At 41.9% G+C, this 19,821-nt stretch overlaps 1 long non-coding RNA gene across 1 annotated transcript; it reads right to left on the minus strand.

The window, feature by feature from the left end:
- Nucleotides 1-8,579: 8,579 nt before the first annotated feature.
- LOC138690670 (uncharacterized) lies at nucleotides 8,580-13,925 on the minus strand. Its single transcript, XR_011329427.1, has 3 exons — nucleotides 13,678-13,925; nucleotides 12,665-12,787; nucleotides 8,580-11,012 (listed from the first exon to the last, which is right to left on the minus strand). It is a non-coding gene; the product is annotated as an uncharacterized lncRNA (long non-coding RNA).
- Nucleotides 13,926-19,821: the final 5,896 nt, after the last annotated feature.

Here is a 19,821-nt window from a genome sequence, read left to right on the forward strand (position 1 = left end):
GCATTAGGAGCATGGGCTTCAGCCCCACCAGTAAACCTGATAGTAATTGTCCAGTCAACGTGCCTGAAAAATCTGAGCCTACAGTGACCATCATCTAACAATCTCAGCTTTTGTCCATTTAACTGAAATCCAAATTCTCTTTTGGAGTGATGGATGTAGAAAAAAATGCACATTAAAAAACTATTTTAGATTCCCATAGTCCCTAAATATTAATTTCTATAAATAGTGGTGGCTGTGATGGTGGTCTATTGACACATTTCTTCACCTAATTCTGGCCTAATATTCATGCCAGTGTTTAGTGCAGTTTCCTTTTGACATGGTTTAATTGCTGTAGCTTTGTGTTCTACCAGTTATAGCTAAGAAAAATTAAACTGCAATATAATTATAACACAATCAGCAGTTCTGGTCAATTAGAATGAGATTAAGTGCTGTGCAAATCTGTTATGGTAGAAAGCAATGCTGAAATAAGCACTTGGAGTGTCTAGTTAAAGGACACTGCTGTGCCTGTGCAGTCTCACACAGGCAGTTTAAATTCAGCATATGCAAGATACAGGCGTATGCCTTCCCTGCCATTTGCCAGGATGGGTGCCAAAGCCAAGGGTTTTGTGGTCCACTGCCCTCAGTGACTGTACCAGATGAAATTTTCTTCTGCCTCCCCCCAAAATCTGGCTGATGAGGGGAGCTGGGGTCTCTCCCTGGTGTTGCCCCGTGGACTGTGTAACACATGCTACTACCAGCTGGACTCCCCAAAAGAGCTACCCGCACACACACACGCTACTACCAGCTGGACTCCCCAAAAGAGCTACCCACATGCTTGCCTCTCCCAGACCCGCTCCTGGGATGCTCCTCAGTGCCACGACAAAGGTCAGCGGCTGGATCTGGAAAGCGCTAAAAAACCCGACCCCCCAGACTCCGGTGTCTGAGCAAACGCAGTTGGTGCCTTCACCCCAGCTGCACTAGCCAGCAGTCAGAAGGAACGCTGGCACTTGGGGGACCCATGGGCTGCAGAGTGATGCCGCAAAATGCCGAGTGGGATTTAGTTGGGAAGTTCCTGCCATGGGGCAGGCAACTTACGATCAACCAGATAAGTACATTCAGGAGAATCACTGCTCTAGTGGCATTAGGCTAATACACTGCACCAGCAGGAGATGATGCAGTAAAAAAACCTATGCTTTTTGGGGGTCATTCAGGTAGAAATGAGATTAAGCCAGGTCACAGCGGGGGGGCCCTGTTTAGGGAGGAAGGGTTATCTCACAGACCTGCCACTGCTCACAGGGCACCGCGAAGCACTCTGTACAACTGGAAATTGTAAGCACACCAAATCAATTCTCTAAGAGACCTTCACGGACTGATGGCTCAACCAAGATCATTTTAATTAGGCCTCTTGTAAAACTGTTTGGAGGAACTGTGAGGATGTTTTAGAGTGGTCACTGACTACTGGTGATAATTTGCTGCAGAGGCAAGGTGCAGCTCATGAATGTCCTCAGACTTCACATGGCAGGGTTCCTGGTGCAGGCACCTCTGGAGCTGTAGGGGCTTTGAAATTTCCCTGTAGCACTGGATAAAGGAGATGCTTATTGAATATTGTGAAGCATGATGATAGCTGGTCCAGAGCCATTACTGTAGGGCCCACTGGTTGAAGCTTTACTGAACCTTTGAAAAACAGAAACACTCAAGCAAGAGGAAGGCAAACACATCACATGCTCTGCCTTGTAAATGGGGAAGGGCTTCTGAGCAGATAAAAAAAATCTTTTAATATCATATAAGCCATTTGTTCACTTAGCCACAGCAGAGCTAACAAAACCAAATGTTGTCAGCTCACAGTTTAATTGCAATGCTGGTAAGCCTTGTGGTGCCTCTTGGGGGTTTGTTTTGTTTTGTTTTTAAAGTCACAATAGCTTGTAAAGGCAAACAAGTATAGGAGATTTTGATTATTTTGTTTATGTGTTTTTGCTTTGAAACAAGTGTTTTAGTCCTTTGGCTTGAATGAATGAATTCTTGAATGAATTTAAATTCCTTGTCCGAGAGGCTGGCAGAGCCCATTTGAGAGGTCCAGCCAGAAAGGGTGGTTGTGACTGGGGAGGTTTTGCTCAGCCCAGACAATGTGATCTAGTTTCCCGAATTCCTGATGAGGATCTCATGGCAGGCTAATTTAAGGTTTATTGTAGGGGTTGGGAAGTTTAGAGGCACCTCATATGACTGAATGCTTTTCACTGCCAAAACCAGCCCCTGGCAGAAGGGTTGCACAGCTCTTTGTTTCTAAAGAGTTTGCATACAGGTTTTGTGTGTTCAGTCAGCTCTGGCAGTTTGCTTTCCGTATTCTTCAGCATGAATTATAATCTGTCCGTGTCTAGGACAGCATTTGCTGGTAAAAAGCACAAGCAGAAAGAGGCAGTGGAACACTAAGATGCTGTTTTCTAACAAAGCAAGCCCTGCAAGTTTGTTACCAATGCAGTCATGATTTGTTCAGGGTTGAGAAGAGTCTTCAGCTCTCTGGCCTTTAGTGAATCAGACGGGAATAAGAGAGCTCTCAACCTTTGCGAATCAAGCCTTGAAGTCTTTCCAAATACTCTGAGCCTGGCTTTTCACAGGAGGCTGCCCAGACAACACAGTCATGGAAACCCACTTTTAATCCCTCTGAGAAGTCCTGTATTGGGTAGCCAGAACAACCAGATGTGATACAGTTGGCACAAAGTCCCTTGGGGAGCATGGGTGGTTGACCCAAACCAGGGACTTGCAGGTTCCACTGACCTGCACCGTGGGACCCTCTGTGACAAGTTTCTGCTCAAACCCAATTTCAGTGTGGGACAAGGTGTGGTTTGTGTGAGCCTACAGAGAAATGAGGCACACAACTATTGTCAGTAATCACTCTACATTATATATACAGATATTAAAAACTCAGTGTTGGCTCTCATGTTGGAGAGCTCCAAAATTAACATATGCATCTTCTACTTCTTCTACTTTTGTTCAGCCAGTAGATTTTTAACTCACGTGAAATCTCTTTGGAGAAATCCCTGAATTTAACGTACTGTTTTCTGTCACTGAGGTGCTGGTTAAGTCAGGGTGTTTGTGATGTTATTACAGTTCCCCCAAATACCCATTTAAAACATCTTCAAGTGGAAATTAGTTTCCTGTGTTATTACTCTCACTAGTTTCAAGAAGCAGTTTCAAGCACAAGTCTCCTTTCTCAGCTAGACCCAGCTCTGTATAGCAGAAGGCTGTACCAATATCCTTACGTACTGCAGCAGGCCAGCTAGGATAAATAAGAGTGCATCTATGGGAATGAACTAACCATTAAATTTTAATGTTACCTAAAGATGTAAGAACAGCAGGAAGCAAAAATAATGACAATTTGTCATCATAGCTGTCCTGGCATTGTTTTGCGTAATGAGTGTTACTGTTATCTATACTTCAGATGTCCCTTTCGTGCTAATGGCATTCTTTCTGATAACAACTGCTTATTATGGGCAATGTAAGCAGAGAGTAAGAGCTAGTCCCTGCTCCGAAGGCCTTCCAGTATTATTGGATACAGGAAAAGAAGGGGTTGAGAGGAAGGCATACAACTTACAGGCAGAAGGTTGTGAAATGAGCCACTAAAAATGGAACTACTTAAGATGAAGGACTCACCCTGAGGTCTCTTTACCTTGCTCCAGTGTTTTCCTTTCAAATCCTTATTATCACGGCAGGCATTTAAAAATACATGCACTCAACAGAAAGACCATACAGGCCTTCCATCCATGACTTGGGTTGAGACAAATACATCTTCTCTTGTTTAGATGTGTACAATAGCTACTCAGTGCATTTTGATATAGATAGCTGTAAGTGTCTCTTTCCAAAGGGCTATAACAGAACATATATTTAGGAGGCCACATTGATTCATTACCAGCTTCCGGTGAGATAATGTACAAAGTGAACATGAAAATCAATAAGACAAGCAAAATGAAAGAGCTTGAGATAAGCAGAGGGAGACGGAAGAAATCAATGCCACCCAGCTACTATGATGGTGAAACAGAGTCCATAAGAGATCATATTAAATTCTTAAGTCACATATTTCAAATACCAGTCCGTAACATCAAACAGGGATTGGCATCAGTATATTCACATATTCATATTTGCAGTGAATTTCTTCAGATACCTAGTGAACTTTTCCTCCTACAAACTAGCACAGTTGGTTCATGGCCATGCCAGGATGTGTTTTCCACAATAACCTTTATATGTTTAGTATAGGGAGATCTATTGATATAAGATCAAATATTAACCTGCCTTTCATAACCTGGAAAAAATAAGCCACATTAGGAATAAAGACATTGACTAGTACCCTATTGCTGGCTGTGGGTGTGCACAAATACATACATAAATAAATAGATAATACAGGAAGGTCCTCTGATCAAAACTGATTATTAATTTCATTCAGGCCACTTGCTCAGACTTTTTGGAAAGACTGTATAGTGTCAAGAGGAAAGCTGCCTGTATACTTTTTCTCTACTTCTGCATCTGTGTCTTCCTTTTATTCTACTGTGGCAGTGGAATTCTCACAGTGGCATTGTGAGACAGTGAAGGCCGTAATTTCTTTTCCCACTCAGGGCTGTATCATACAGTACATTATCAACTTCTGATATTAAATGCATAATGCAGATTGTATTTTTCCTAGTATTTCCTCACTGACCATGGGGTCTCCCTCTAGTGCAACCTCTTTTCGGGCCACACTGTTGAAACGCCTTTCAAGAGCATCCTTTTACTACCGTGGCATTAGAATTTATTAAATTCTGTTGGCATTTTGAAACCTCTCTTTAAATACTCTTTGGACAAATGGGACATAGTCAGACCATGGTTCAGCTGAGCTCAAGAATGTATGATGTGAAGGCAAAGGTTTTGCATTACCGTTAAAAAAAAAGGCTTCTTTTTTTTTTTTTCCGGGAGGCAACAAAGGTCTGTTGCACAGGCCAGTGAAACAGCCTAGCTGCTAAAGCCAGAGCAACCCTTCCACCAGCTGCCCAGGACACCTGCAGCTGTAGGGCTGAGATGATTTACCAGCACTGCAAAGAAGTTGGAGACCTTTGCCTACTTGGAGGTATTTTCTAGTGAAGGGGAAATCCTGAGGATATAATAATTTTCTGCACAGGTCTGATGCTAACCTTTTTTTTTGGTTAGCTTTTTATAGTTTCTCAAATAAGAGCTCAGCCCTCATTTCTTCTGATTTCTCCTTACTCATCATCATCATCATCATCATCATCATCAGTCCTCTGTAATCTTTGTCAGCCACTCCAAGCCAAGGTTTAACAGTTAGAACTAGTGAAATGTCCTAAAAACTTAGGGGTTGTTTTCCTAGAGCCTTGCAGCAGCAGAAAAACTTAATTCCTCATGTGTGTTATTTTCCTCTGAAGTCCACAACCACACAGTTTACACCTGATTTATTGCTAATATCACTTGCTCATAGTGTTTTTCTCTCCCATTGGAATATAGCTGGCATTTTTCCCCCTGAAATGTATTAGCTTGTATTTTTCTACATTGAGCAAGATTTTAGTGCCCAGACATTAAAATTGCTATAACTGGCCCCTCTGTGTTGCATTTGCTCCAAGCATCGGAGAAACAAGTGCTGGCTCATGCTGAGGTTCCCAACTGGAGATGCACCCAAAACTTCTTTGAAGCTTGCCGTTTGAAACCTAGGAGAAGTCTAGTTAAGCTAGTGACTCTGTAGTAAAGGCTGAGGTGGCCTTTTGTTGAGTTTATAAGGCGAAGTACTGGAAGACACAAGCACTTTTTTTTGTGTATCATCTCTGCTGTTGCCCTATTCTTCATTTACTTACAGTTTACATGCTTAGGACTCATTCTAATGAAAAGGAAGACATCCTTGAAACATTGTACTTGTTTTTTTTCTGGGGCAAGTTTGTTAAGCGTCCCTGCATTCCCAACTTATCTCTTGAGAAAGTCTAAATGTAAGATTTAGTCTGGTGATGTGACCCAACTCAGAACACAAAAATGGAATTTGTGGCCTTAAATGTACAGCTACCAGGGATCATATTTCCAAACATCTTAGTTTTCAGAAAAATACACACAACTATATTCCAGCTGGATTTTTGTTTTTCAATGAGGGGTCATAAATATTATGACACTTTATGAAAACTTTGCACTACATAATAACCTTTGTGAATAATTGGTTTGTACTTTAAACTGAACTTTTTCAATGAAAAATTTTTGAGGAGACCCAGTTTCTATTTGCAAAGCATCAGTGAGGATATTTTTGAGGAATTCATTACCACTACAGGTTTGACACCTTTTCCATTTGTGTTCAAATGCTCTTTCTCTGTGTCCAATATTATCTAAAGTATTTCCAAATATCACCAGCAAATTGTCCTCCTGTAGTCATAGACAGATAAAAATTGCCTCTTTGGTATGTAGATGTAAAAATAATAGTTTACCTAAGCACAAGAAAAGCATCAACCATTCCAAACAGCTCTTTTAAATCACTTTTCCTTCCTCCATTGCCTGAATAACGCAGTTCCTCACATTTTCCTTGCTGTAAACACAGCTGCATCCCAATGTAACTGCATTCATTTCAGCTGCGTTACTTCGACGTGGTGCAACCCAATGATGGGACAGCACTTGCACTGTGAGACATGAGGAACAAATTAGGAGCATTTCCACCGGCAAATGCACTCATTTGGCAGCAGAGCTGAAATGCAGCATTTCCAGGGAAGTTAAAGAGAGAAAAAGAGCTTTTCTTTGGAGACAGTGTACCTTTGTATATGCGTCTTGACTAAATTAATCTCATGGTGACGCTTGTAACTCAACCTATGCTAGATTTAGTGTGAGAAGACCACGTGAAAGTCAGCGAATCTTGTCTTCCTTTCTCTTCCTTGGGGACTGCATGGTCTTAATGTATTTTAGGCAATTGTCTGAAAGTAACAGGAATGAAAACGTTGCCTATCTGTTCTATGCACCAGAAGCCAGCTATCTGTGATTTGCTATTTGCAGCCTCCCATCTCTTGCTGGAAATTTTCAGGAAAAGAGCCAAGTCACAAACCAGCCCTTATTTCTATCACAGCAAAAGCAAGACATCATTTGCCTCCTTCTCCTACCTCACGTCTGCATCACGCACTGGAGACTAAGAGGATGGCACAGTGAGTCAGTGTTCCCAGCTCTGCAAAAATCATCCTTTCAAGAATATCTTTTGAGTGTGAATGTCCTCTCAGTTACTGCCAGAAAATAATGCTTTGGCCTTAAAATAAGTCATCTCTCAACCCATCGCCATGCACACATATGGTCTGCAGTCTCCTACGTCTTGCTGGGGTTTATGATACTGCAAGGAGAGCTGTGACACAGCAGAGCCAAGACCCCCAGGGCTTTTAGGCCAACCAGCAAGACTAAATAGATGTAGAAATGGAAGCAGCAGCATCCAAAGTCTAGTGTGTCCATGATGGTCAGAAAAGCCTTTGTTAGTGGCTTTGTTGCTTGCCAGAAAGGACCTTGTTGTGAGTATCTGACTCTGGAGGGAGTTCCTCTAGTATTTTGACAAAATAATGTTTTCCCGTCTGGATTAAGGAGTAGCCTTAATCCAGAATCATCCAGAGACATTTTTACAGGGTAGAACAGGAGCTCCTCTAAGTCTCACAGAGGCCAAACGACTGAAAGGTCATTTGCTTTCAATCTCTTTCCAGAGATGTAGTGTTTTTACTTAGCAGAAACACATTTGTTCCTGAATTTAATTTCGAATGGTACAGAGAAGAGCTTTCTCTGGTGCTGCTTCTCAGCAGAGCAGAAGAGGCCTCACTAGTCAAGATTAGGACTGTGAAGCATGATTTTTTTTTTTTTTTTTTTTTTCTCCTTTGACTCAGGTGCAACAGTCCTTGGGCCTGTTCTGCTCTTTCCGTTCTTGCAGGCTTTCCCGTGGTGCAAACACCTTGTGCTTAGGGTGTGCAGCACTTCACGGCTACCATTAGTGCTGGGGAAGGAGGCAGGCGTCCCCTTAGAAAAAATACTGGTTTCAGGCTAAAGGAAATTGCCTGCTGCAGTACAAATGGGCACCACTTTGTTAACTGTGATGGAGCCAGGTTGTTTTACAGCAGTAAAGAAATTAGGTACCAAGGGCAAAGCAGCCTTAGGAAAAGAGATGGGGGAGGTAATCACTCCTGTTGTGCCCATAACATGGTTGGGTTTAGAGCTCTCTTTATGTGGGGGCACTCTGCTTTTACCAGCTTAATTGGAAAACAGAAGACTCCAGGCTCTGTTTTATTAGCTCTACCATGTTTGCAGCTCTTTGGCGGCTCTTCATCACACAAAAGTCCTGCTGTCTTTTCAGGCAGCTCTGTGTGCTTTCTGGCATGTCCTAGGCAATCACAAGGGTGCAGCACTCAAGCATCCATGAACTTCCCCATCTTTTCATTAAAGGCATCTTTAGGCAGCAATGTGCATTTCCTACAAGTCTTTGTCCTACTCTGTGCTTCATTTTATAGCAATAAGGTTTTTTAAATACTTTCTTTCAGAAGCTTTTTGCTGCCTTTTTTTTCCAGAAGAGGGAAGGCTGGAAGCTGTAATGATAGGAAAGATGGCAAGAAAATGAAGACAAAGATACACAGGAGTCATTTAGGAGGGAAATATGGCACAATTTTATTAGTAAAAATGGGGAGAAATAAGGAGGAAGATAGGAAGCGCATTGTTGAGACACATCTTGGAAGTGATGTAAAATCTGATATAAATATTGTTGTCTTGTACCTTGGTGAAAGCAAGAGGATGTCCATCCTTCAGCTCATGCCCCCAGCTTGTTCACCCCACTCGCCATCCCACAGTGAGAAGGCAAAGGCTTGGCAACAAGTACACCAGCCCTGCAGTTCACCCCAAACCTTGCTGCTCACCAGCAGCTGATGCCCGTGTTGCTTCTGACGAGAATTAAAGCAGCTCCCTCACCTGGCAATAATCCTGCATCCCCCAGGCTCACATTCACGTGGTGCTCAGCAGCTTTGTCGATGGTGCAACTTTTGGGGGGGCCATGCAGGTGCAGGCTGTACGGCTCTTTTGCATTGACACAGCAACGCAGAGCACACAGGGTACGCTGCCAAAAGCAGGTTAGAAAACTTTTGGCACCTGACTCTTAATGCCTAAAATTATTTCTGTCTGGAAAATAAAGTTCTGTATATAAAATATATCAAGACATCTCTGAGCAGGTATAATTTAGTTGCTGCTACAATAGACCTATGTGCAGGCTATCCTGCTCTTTCCATGAAACATCAGCCGGTGAGGAGGTGCAGCAGGCTCAAACTCCCTCTGCCCCTTGTGCCCCAGGTCCACTTAGGCAAGTTGGAGCAATGCTGTGGTGCCTCTTCTGGCCTTTTGTGCTGCTTGGTGAAAGTCCGAAAATTGCATTCAGGCAAATCTCCTGTAAAGACAACACTTCCTCCTAAGAAGCCCTAGAAGAGAAATGCTGTTCTGAAAAGAAATAATGTATGTTATTTCAAAGATGCCATTGTTCTTGATTTTTCCGTCTCTTTGTGAAATAGTCTTTTATCTTCCAAAGAGGAAATACAGTCCTCAAATTAGATCTCACAGGGATGCTGGCTCCAGAATTGTGAAAATTAATACACAGGCAATTAAATTTGAAAACAAAAAAACCAAACCAACAATGGAGCAGGAAAGAAGTCACTGACATTAAAACTAGGGTTATGCAAATTAAGTCATAAACTCTCAGCCAAATGTAGGAAATTTTTTGATCTTTAATTCACTTCACTCTGCCATCAGAATCCTTCTGGCCCATTTTCCCCCGGGATAAAAGTCCATCATTAAATAATGGATGCATAAAATCCTCTTTCTATTTCTTCCTCTAAATAAGACTCTTTATAGCAAATAACAAAGGGAAGCAAAAATTGAAGATGAAAAGAAACTATGGTGATGGTAAGTGACGAAGCAAGCCAGGGCTTGACAGATTAATTTCATTCTCTGAATTACACTGATCTTATTTGCAGGGTCATTCTATGCATCTTTGCTTTAGACTGAAGAGTCCTACACATAGAGAAAGGGGGGAAAAAAAAAAAAAAAGGAGTTTTCATTTGGTGTGAAGTACACTGGGTTTCGATTTACTTGCTTTTTATAAACAGCTGGACTCTTGCAGTACTAGCCTGCAGAATCAGAAAAGCTATCGCTGTGCCATTAGTGGACAAGCCTTCTGAAGCTAGGCCACCCGCAGAAAAATAGAGCCACCAAGTTGCAGCAAGACACAGCGGCCTTCAGGGAACGCAGCAAAATTTGTTGTATGAAGTCAAGGGAGAACTGCAGCTTCTCCAGGTGGCTGGTGGCTTATGAAATTTTTACTTTGGGGGTATTAACGTTGTGTACTTTTATTGACCTACCCAAAAGAGTTCAAGTGATCAATAGGCACGTGACAACCTGCACCGTGCTGCTGGGGGAGGTAATGCTCAGCACTGGGATCACCCTGCCCTGAGCAGATCTTCATGGCTCCCGGGCAAGGTGTTCCCTTCTCCCTGGGGCAGAGGCTCCAACAGTGGTATTAAAAAAAGTCCTGGCCCATATAGATGTTCACAATTACCTAGAAAGTATATCTACAGCTGTTAGTGTAGCTAGCTAGTTAGAACCATTGAAGGGCAAAGTCAAGTAGCTGTAAATTAGAAAAAGCCACAAAAACTTCTCTTGTAATCTTCATTCAGTTTGTCATGGATACGTGTCATGACGTAACCAGATCTTTGGCTTTGTGTGTAATGGACTCAGCACCTTTTTTTTTTTTTTTTTACAGCCAGTTCATTCATAGGGAGGTGGTGGTGGAGAAAGGGAATTGCTGCATCTTTGGCAATAGTGCAGAGCTATAGCTGTTCATTTTGTCCCCTGGAAGATCTCTATACATCTCAGCAGCTCAGCTGTAATTAAACGTAGTAATTGATAGATGATTAAAGGCTGTATCATAAAAAATTACTTGACCCTACTACTATAGATTATTAGATTACCGAAGGTAAGTAGGCACTTTCCAATAAGACTCTTCTCCTCTTCCAGATTATTCCTGACAGCTCCTGTAATGAAAATGTCAAGATATCACTGTCAAATGCCTTTGAATTAAGAAGGCCCATTATCATGTTTGCAAATTGTTACCATATTACACTCATCAAAGGGGAATTTTACTCCACTGATTGTTTCCCTCACAGTAATACATAACAAAAAGCCTAGAGATGGATGTCCTTGTGCGGCGGCATTTCTGTCACCTTGTCAGATTCCATTAATCTTCCTTTGGCTCATCTGTGCTTCTAAAATACCTGCAGTATTACTTGTATATCTGTACTATTATATATTATACTTGTCTAACACATATTAACTGCGCAAGCTGTAGACCTTGAAAGTGGCATTAGAATTACAGGCCCTTCATAGGGGAACTGAAGGCTCTATTGCCATTCATTATACAAAGGGATTAATTAAAGAATGGCTGAAAGAAATGCTTTAAGAGCCTCTTCAAAATGATTGAATGTAGGGAGTCCTGCATTAACAACAGACTGATTCTGGTAGACCAGAACCATATCTGCTGGTTTTTTTTTTTACATTTCTAAGCATGGAATAAATATCAAGCATTGCCAATTCATAACATTTTCACAGCCTGTCTTATGATATACATAGCTAGCTAGCTAGCTGCATGACAAAATATATATCTCTATATGAGACAACTCTATAGATTATATAAAAATTTCACAAAAATATTTGTAGATATAGATATTAATTAAAGCCCTACTCTGGTGTCCGAGAATTATATGAACATTTCAGTTTTCTTATTAAAAATATTCCTGGCCCCTGAGGTCACAAACACTCTTCTTCTGCCCACAGAAGTAAAAAAAGGGGAAACAGAATACAAATAAAAGAATAAAATTTCCTTCTTTTCCTTTTCATATCTCACAGTCTGTAAATCAATCTCACATTTTTTTAAATCTTTGCACATACAAAACTCAGTATGCAGAACTAGCTCTCAGCAGCAGAGATTTTGCTGTTTACAATGTGTCATCTCTTCAGCTTTTAGCAAGGAACCCACAAAAAAGGAACTCAAAGTAAGCATTATAATGCTGGTAACAGTGAGGAAAAAGCACAACATGCTTTTTTATCTATAGCAAAGTAGAAGGGGGAGCAGAACAGAAAAATACACTGTTCGAAGCACCCTGCTAGGAAACCTCATTTAAGAAACTAAAACTTCACTTTTCCTAGTTAATCTGACCTTTGGAAGGAGGGTAAAGCTTTCTTCAGATACGAAGTTGACATCAATAGGAGACAGGAGGGTTGAGCTCCCTTCTGTCTGCTTTCTTTCCTGTGTGCAAGGTAGCTTTAGAGGCTTCTCTTAAGAAACCCAAGTTTTAAATTGCCTTCCTGTGCCAGATTTTGGACACAAAAACCAGATGCATCATTTCACAAGTATCACTTTTTTATTACTGGTTCTCAAGTTAGTAAGCAAGGATATGACTGGAGTCAAACTGGACACTGGTTTACAGAGCATGATGCAAGCAGGGTCCTAGAGGACCCTGAGTGCTCCTACTAGTTATCCAGCTGTATAACAGTGAGGTTCTGTATGTGGGGCACTAATGATACAGCAAATGTGTGGGTACCCTTGCATGGACCTAGAAAAAAGTGCAAAAAGAGGTAAATGCACCATAAGTTCATAAAAATAGTTTCTTCATTCATTCCAGCTTACCTTCTTATTCTCTAAGTGCTAGGCCTGGAGAAACGATATAGCTGCGGCAGTACTCCAAGATGTGCTTCTCTGCCCAGTGAAATTTATGTTCCAGGTTGTGGGCCCACATTTGCCATACAAAGCCTGAGAAAAAAAATAAATGGAGATTATCAGAGCAGCATGTTAATCAGGGAGCAATTTTTTCAGGCAAAAAGCAAGGACAAGGATGGTACTGTCTGTCTTCCCCCATCTGGTGTACGTGTGCATTGATCTGCAAGGAGATACTTGACTACCTGGGTTTCACAGCTCTTAACACCTCCATGGTTGCAGGAACCTAAACCCAGTTCTCATTCATAAAATGCAACCAAACCAGTAAGGAGTAGCTGCAGTGACCATTTTTTCTATAGCAGCTCTGAGTTTCAAGCAAGACAGTTCAGCTAGGTTAGTGGGGAACCTGGCATCAGTCCCCCCCACAGTGCGTGTCATGCCCCAATACATTCAGATGGCTACAGGTGCCTTCTCTTGCCCTAGGTTAAAGATCTGCAGAGGTTTGGCACAGGGAAAAATGGAAGATTCAAGTGCCACTCTTTGCTGACAGTGTCAGAAATGTTGGGGGGTTTTAATAATAATATTATATCAACTCGACTGCAAAATTTGAAATAAATAGAAATATAAAAAAAAATCACCATTTCAACTTGATGTGTGGGGTCTCAGATAAGGAGTCTTTTGTGAAACCCTGCCATTCACTCCCAGAATAAATGCTATTTTACAGCATTTTCAATAGCCAGGTTTTATAAGCCACTTCTTATCATTGTCCCCTTATTTCCCTCCCCCCCCCCCCCCCGGTATTTGAAAGCGTTGAGGAAGCCTCTTGTTCTGTAGTACCTGCATCCATTCTGCCAGCATCCCAGCAGCACACAGCATGCGTATGTATGTATATAAACTGAGTGGAAAATTCCACTGAATGGGAGCTCTCACTGTTCTCCTCCAGGCTTTTATCAGCTTCTACAAGACAGGGGAGTGGAGATACTCACTTTTAATACAGCAGGTGTGTAGCTTGTGGAGTGCATTCATTGTTCGCTGATTCCTGCCCTCCTTCCATATCCTGTGGGAAAGCTGTGCATGAAGGCGGGCAGGACTCCTGTTTGAAGTATGTCCATGTTGATGAATTACGAGCCCTGGTTTATTCCTTGACACCTACTGTCCAAGGTCTGACTTAACTTCCTCTCTCAGTTACAACTGTACCCAGTAAGAGATGAACCCCCTGCCCTCCTTAGCCTGCTTATCCCATCCTCCCTACCAGTAACAACTCATATGATCACACCCTGACTCACAGCGGGGGGTGGGGGGGTGTCACTGTAAGCCACCAACCACTGACAGATAAAAAATGAGCTGTTTGGCTGGAAAGGGAGCAGCTCAGACTCAGCAAACGCCCGAGGAAGGGATGCAGGGTGGCAGTGATGGGGATGTGGAGCAGCTAGCAGCCAGGTCAGGTTAGGCATCACGTCCCACTGACCCAGCCGCAGGGAGGTTGAGCGCTCTTGAGCACCTACAGATGCAGGTGTGTGCTTGCCATCCCCACAGAGCTGACATTGCTTTGGTTTTTGTTTTCAAGACTTGAGGAAGTTCTACAGCTAAGGAGAAAAAAAGGCAGCAAATGAATCCTGTGTTAGAGGAACGCTAAGGTCGCTGAGACTACTTGCGAACTGCTAGAAATACTGACGTTGTGTTAGTCTGCAGAAGTGTGATGTGATCTTTCTGTGCATGTGCACAGCAATGTGAGTCTGAATGTTCTGATTGCTGGCCATCACTCTGCAGGATTCCTGCCCTACATAAGCTGCTGCTTTAATACTGAATCCAGGCTGGAGAATAAGAGGAAGAGCTTGCAAGTCCCTAAAACACACTACACAGTAAGCATAGCAGTGCCTATTAAAAGCTGTTTCATTCTCCTTCTCCCAGTACAGATCCAAGCAAAGCATGTGCCTGTAAAACCAATTAATGGTAAAAGGAGCTACCAACACCATGAAAATAAGCTGCTTAAAAATCACACCACAGAAGAGACACAAGTTGGCTGCTGCTCTGTGCTGTGATTACACACAAGTACGGAAGCTGATGCCTGACTTAGCTGATGGGCAGCTGCAACTGAACATAAACCCTAAAGGAAATAACTGTACTCAACCAATGCCATTCCGTGTCCCAGTTGATGCAGATGGTAGCGTAGTAATGCATGAGCACAAGGGGAATCTGTTACTGGAAGCTGGGCAGCTAAGAGAAGAGGAGCCAATTAGCAGTGTGTGGTGCCTTTGCCAAGCATACTGCCAGGAAACACAAGAAGACCCAGGCCAACCCAGGGAATAACATTCCTGAAAAACAGCTTCTTCCATGCTCTCCACTGCTGTGATGAAGCCCAAAGCTGCCCAGCATTCCCAAGTCCTCTTTGCATTTACTTGCACAATTCACTTGTTTCATCTACTCGGTCATCACAAGAAAAAATGCCACAGGAAGAATCATGGCACCGACCATGAGGGGTAAGATGGCACCAGCTGAGTCTCATCTACTGTGCAAAACAAGACGTGGCCTGTCTTCTGGTCCTGAGGCACCGCAGGGCTCACATCCATGATGCCAGCCCCATCCCCACCCCAAAAGAGGGTGACCTGCTCCAGGCAGATCTCCGGGAACTCCTGGAGATCTCCACCCTCAAGCATATTGTGCTCTGCCCATCGCACTCCCATTTTCTACAAGACCCTGCTTGGTACAGGCCAAAACTCACATCGAGGGCATACAGCCTCGGCATCTGCGGTTACGCTAACCTGGCTTGTGCTTGACTTCAGCAGCGCTTGTAAGTACTGTACCAAATGGCAATCTCTTCAAAGAGCTGCTCTGCCAGCATAGGACGCTTTGCAAACTTTTGATTGCACGCCTTGGTACGAGTTTGCAAGAAGAATTAAATCTTGATCTGTTAGGCTCAGAGAATTACCCTGCAGGTGATAAATGGGAAAAGGTTTTATAAAAGACCATATTTTAAAGCAATTTTGAGGTTCCAACAGTTAGACAGACTTTGGGGCCAATGCTACAGGTCCCAAATATACAGGTGTTTCCACAGCAAATACGTGAGTTTTAAGACTGAAGCATTTTGGTAACAGGATTTCAGTCCCACCAATTTCTGGACAGAACAGTGCAGAAATGAACATTGTCGTTTGGATTTTATTTCTACCATTTTCTTCCTACCCATGGAAATGAGGAAATTCATGGAATTTATACAGCAGAGAAATAAAATCTTGTTTCTCTATTTCACATATGCATTTAATATCTTGCTCCCTCTTGAAATAGCAGCACACCCTCCCCACAGCCACCTGTGAAATGGCACTAACAAAACCTCCTCACTTCTCATGAGCACAGCAAGGAGGCGTGAGGCTACGATACCAGCAACAGCGAAGGATCTAGAAGAATATGAAATCCAGGATTAAACTGATGTAGCAAAGAAACACAAACCAAAACCCCAAACACCAGTGAATCTGTAGCAAATGGGAATAAGGAAAGGGATGAAGCTGCCATTGTTATTTCTGAAGGTCATCATGATTTCTGGGTATTAGTCTTATTTTCACTCCAAGGCTGCACTTCATGGCCAGCAGTTGAGTGTTTTTCTGTTTGCATGAAGACCGCACGATCTTGATACAGAGCTGTGCACCAAATCCATGTCAGTCCGATGTATTGTGTTAACAGCCTGTAGCTCAGCATAATTTTGGTGAAAATCACATTTTTGTAATATAACAATGGACAAAAAGCCACTTGTCTTGCAGTCTGGCCTTCTCACTGAGCTCTTATATAACCATGAGTTAAAGCAATGCTCGCTGACAAATTTCCAATATGGTCTCACTATATATTCCTGGCTCAAAATAATTGCTGCATGACCCACATCATCATCCCCGTAGCTGCAATATTTCTAACTATGTTTGACACTCAGCTGCAGAGCATTCCTTTTGCCCCATCCTTTTTCAATAATGCGAAAATGGAATTTGGATTAATCAAACCCTGCTGCTCACCACCTGCAGCACTTGCAATTTCCAGCTTTCAAGGCTACAGTGGTAACAGCAAAGGCTCATCAGGGCATGGTAAAAAGGCAATTGCTTTGAACCAAAGGTACGAATACTGGCCACATAAATATGGCAACTTCATCACAGGGACAGGGAGGCTGCTCCATCTAAAATGAACTCAAGGCTAAATACTATCCCCTTGCAATTACTTATGAAATTATGTAACTGGGAATGGATGTGGGACAGGTCAAGGCTAAGTGCTCAGAAATGTAGCTATCACTCTGCTGGGTCCAGTTTACAGGAAAACATATGGAGAGCACATTTTACCAGTGCCATCTGCTACTCAGAGGACCTGCCAATAGACAGAGCTGAGGGGGTAAGCTAGGAGTGAAACCAGCCCTACAGCTCTGAATTTTGCTGCTTTTCTTTAATGCTCAGGAGACACATTGGTTGTATTTATAATGGAGCCTTCTCCCTTTAATTCACCGGAAAGGAAGATAGATGCATAAGAAGTATTAGGAGAGACTTCTCAAGTCATAAATTTCCAACTGATGAGGCAAGCCCCGAGTTTCATTTGAACAGATGAGCTAATCATTACAGCAATAGAGGCAGAAGTAAGCCCATTCTACACAAGCTTCTAGGTGAACAAAAATATTCCTGACACAAATCAGGTGAAACTTAAACTCTTAGAAGTTTTTAATGAACTTAAAACCCAAACAAAATGACAGTATAGGGCAATTGAAAAGATATTAATTTTGCAAGTTTCAAGTTCTAGCCACTTTTTGAAGTATCCTACATTTCAAGATGAAAACTTTTTCAATTGGAAAACCAGAAATTTTTACATTTTAGCAATGATGCAATGAAACATTCAAGGGCGTTGAATCTCATTAATTTTTGAAACTTTAACGGGAAATTTATTTCAGTTGATGCCTCCTTATAGTAGGTTTTGGTTACTACAGATCGGCCCTTCCAAATAAAATATCATAAAACGTTTCTCAGCTCTACTTACAATCTCAGAACGGAATTCATCGCAAGTGCCTAGTTTTAAGAGGAAGGCACATTAAACTCTTGAATTTTGTATAACTCTTCTAAAAGGTCTAAATTTGTTTCGATTCACCGGAAAATTGGATTTCAGGTAAGCGAGGGGAATACCTAGCTTCAGTGAAGCAGGCCTACCTCTGCGCCCTGTAACAAAACTTTACTTTCTCTGGTTTCTGAGTGACAGGTTGTTTCAGTATGAGAGGGATCCTAACAAGCTTCATAGCTGATGGTGTAGTTGGAGACTGAGCTATGTTTCCACTGTGGGTAATCTGAAAGGAAGCTTCCCAGAACAGCCTTCTCGGTTATCAGCTCCAGATGCTGTGCCTCTGCTCTTCTAAACCAGTTACTGAATGAGGATGGGCTCCCTCAACTTTTTTTTTTAATTGGATAGTCAATATTATGCAAATTTTTCCTTATTCCGCAAAATCTTGAACACTGGAGAAATTAATTTTTGCCTCTTAGGACCCCCCTCCCTCCCCTCTCCCCCCTCTCTTGCTCTTTCTCTTTTTATACTATGTAATGTAAGCTTTCCATCATTGCATCCACACACAAAAGAGCTGAGGATCTGTTACACTGCATCTCCACAGATCTCAGAAGCTCTAAGCTAATTTATACTAGCTAAAACTCTAGCTCTGGTAGATGATAAAACGCCTCCTTAAATTTAACAACAAACACATCCTTAAGACACAAAAATGAAATTGTATTTGGCATTGAATAAGCATATTTCCTCTGACAGTCTACTAACAGGAAACAGCAGGAGATCATGAGAGTTTCTCTCAGTCATATGAAAACTAAGAAAAAGCCTGAACTGATGTTTCCCTCCAGCATATGCACACAGACACACGCTTATGCTTACGCACAGACACTGATACCCGCTTTTCATAACAGAAGGACTTCATCTGAGATGTGCGTATGAAAGCTCTACAGACTTGCAGTTTCAGGGCAAACGTATTTCTACATGGATACACCTCGCAGCATTTTCAAAGATTTCATTAGTTTCAGCCAAGTACAGAAAGACTATTACACATTTGATATTTGTGATACACGGTGTCACCTGTTACAGTAAATGCATTTCAAGCTGCAATTACAAATGCAACAGTCTCCTCTGGGGTTTAGTGTTCTTGTCTATACAGCATTAAAAAATTTATCAAAGTCCTATGCATGCAATCTTTTATAAATAATTCTTGCCCTGCAGGTTATTTAACTCAGAACTGCCCTCTGCAATTAATGGTCAAAGACGACAAAATAGGAAGTGATCTATTTAAGAGAGCAGCACTTGGAAGTATATATACTCTTATGAGTAATTGATCCCCATAATTCTTTTGATTCAGTATCCATTATATTATTTGTAAAACGGGCAGACTGACAAAAGAGAACCTCCAATACATCCCTGGATACATCTGATCATGAAGAGACACACGGATAGTGTTAATGATCCATGCATACTTATGCATGTATAAATCACCGTTGTTCCACACCAGCCAACTGAACTAAAGCAATTTACAGCAAATGAAGTTTTGGTAAGTATTTGCAAGACTATGGTAACAGTAATGCTAAGGTCATATTTTAAAATTTAATAAGTAAACAATTCTCACAGCAACTGCATGACTAACTTCCACATGCAGCTATTGCTGTCGTGGGCTTCAATACCTAATTGCCATTTCCTTCACGGTGTGCTTTGACTATGCAGGAAACATCTCATTTGGATATAAGAGAACAATTCCTTCCTGGATGCCAGGATATGAGCAACGCACCATCAATTAAGATTCAGAAGGGTTCGTTTTTAATAGTTGGTGAAGGCTCCAAGCCCAACAGAATAGTTTTACCTGAGATTTGTGGAGAGAGGTCTTGCATTCTCTGACTTCACATGGGATAGCTCTTTGTTTTTAAACATCCTAGCTATTTCAAAGACTATTTTTTCAGGAATTGTTTAAAGCATATTTTCAAGCAAGGCCTGGTATGGTTTAGACAGTTTTATTTGACAAGTTCAATTAGCTGGAGCTATTTTAGTGGTGATCCATCTGTCCTTTAAATTAGTGATTGAAAAGGCTTTGGCAGATGGTTTGTGGTCTGCTTACTAAGAGGAAACCCTTGGCAACATAC

This window comes from Haliaeetus albicilla, chromosome 2, assembly GCF_947461875.1.
Source record: "Haliaeetus albicilla chromosome 2, bHalAlb1.1, whole genome shotgun sequence".
NCBI lineage: Eukaryota > Metazoa > Chordata > Aves > Accipitriformes > Accipitridae > Haliaeetus > Haliaeetus albicilla.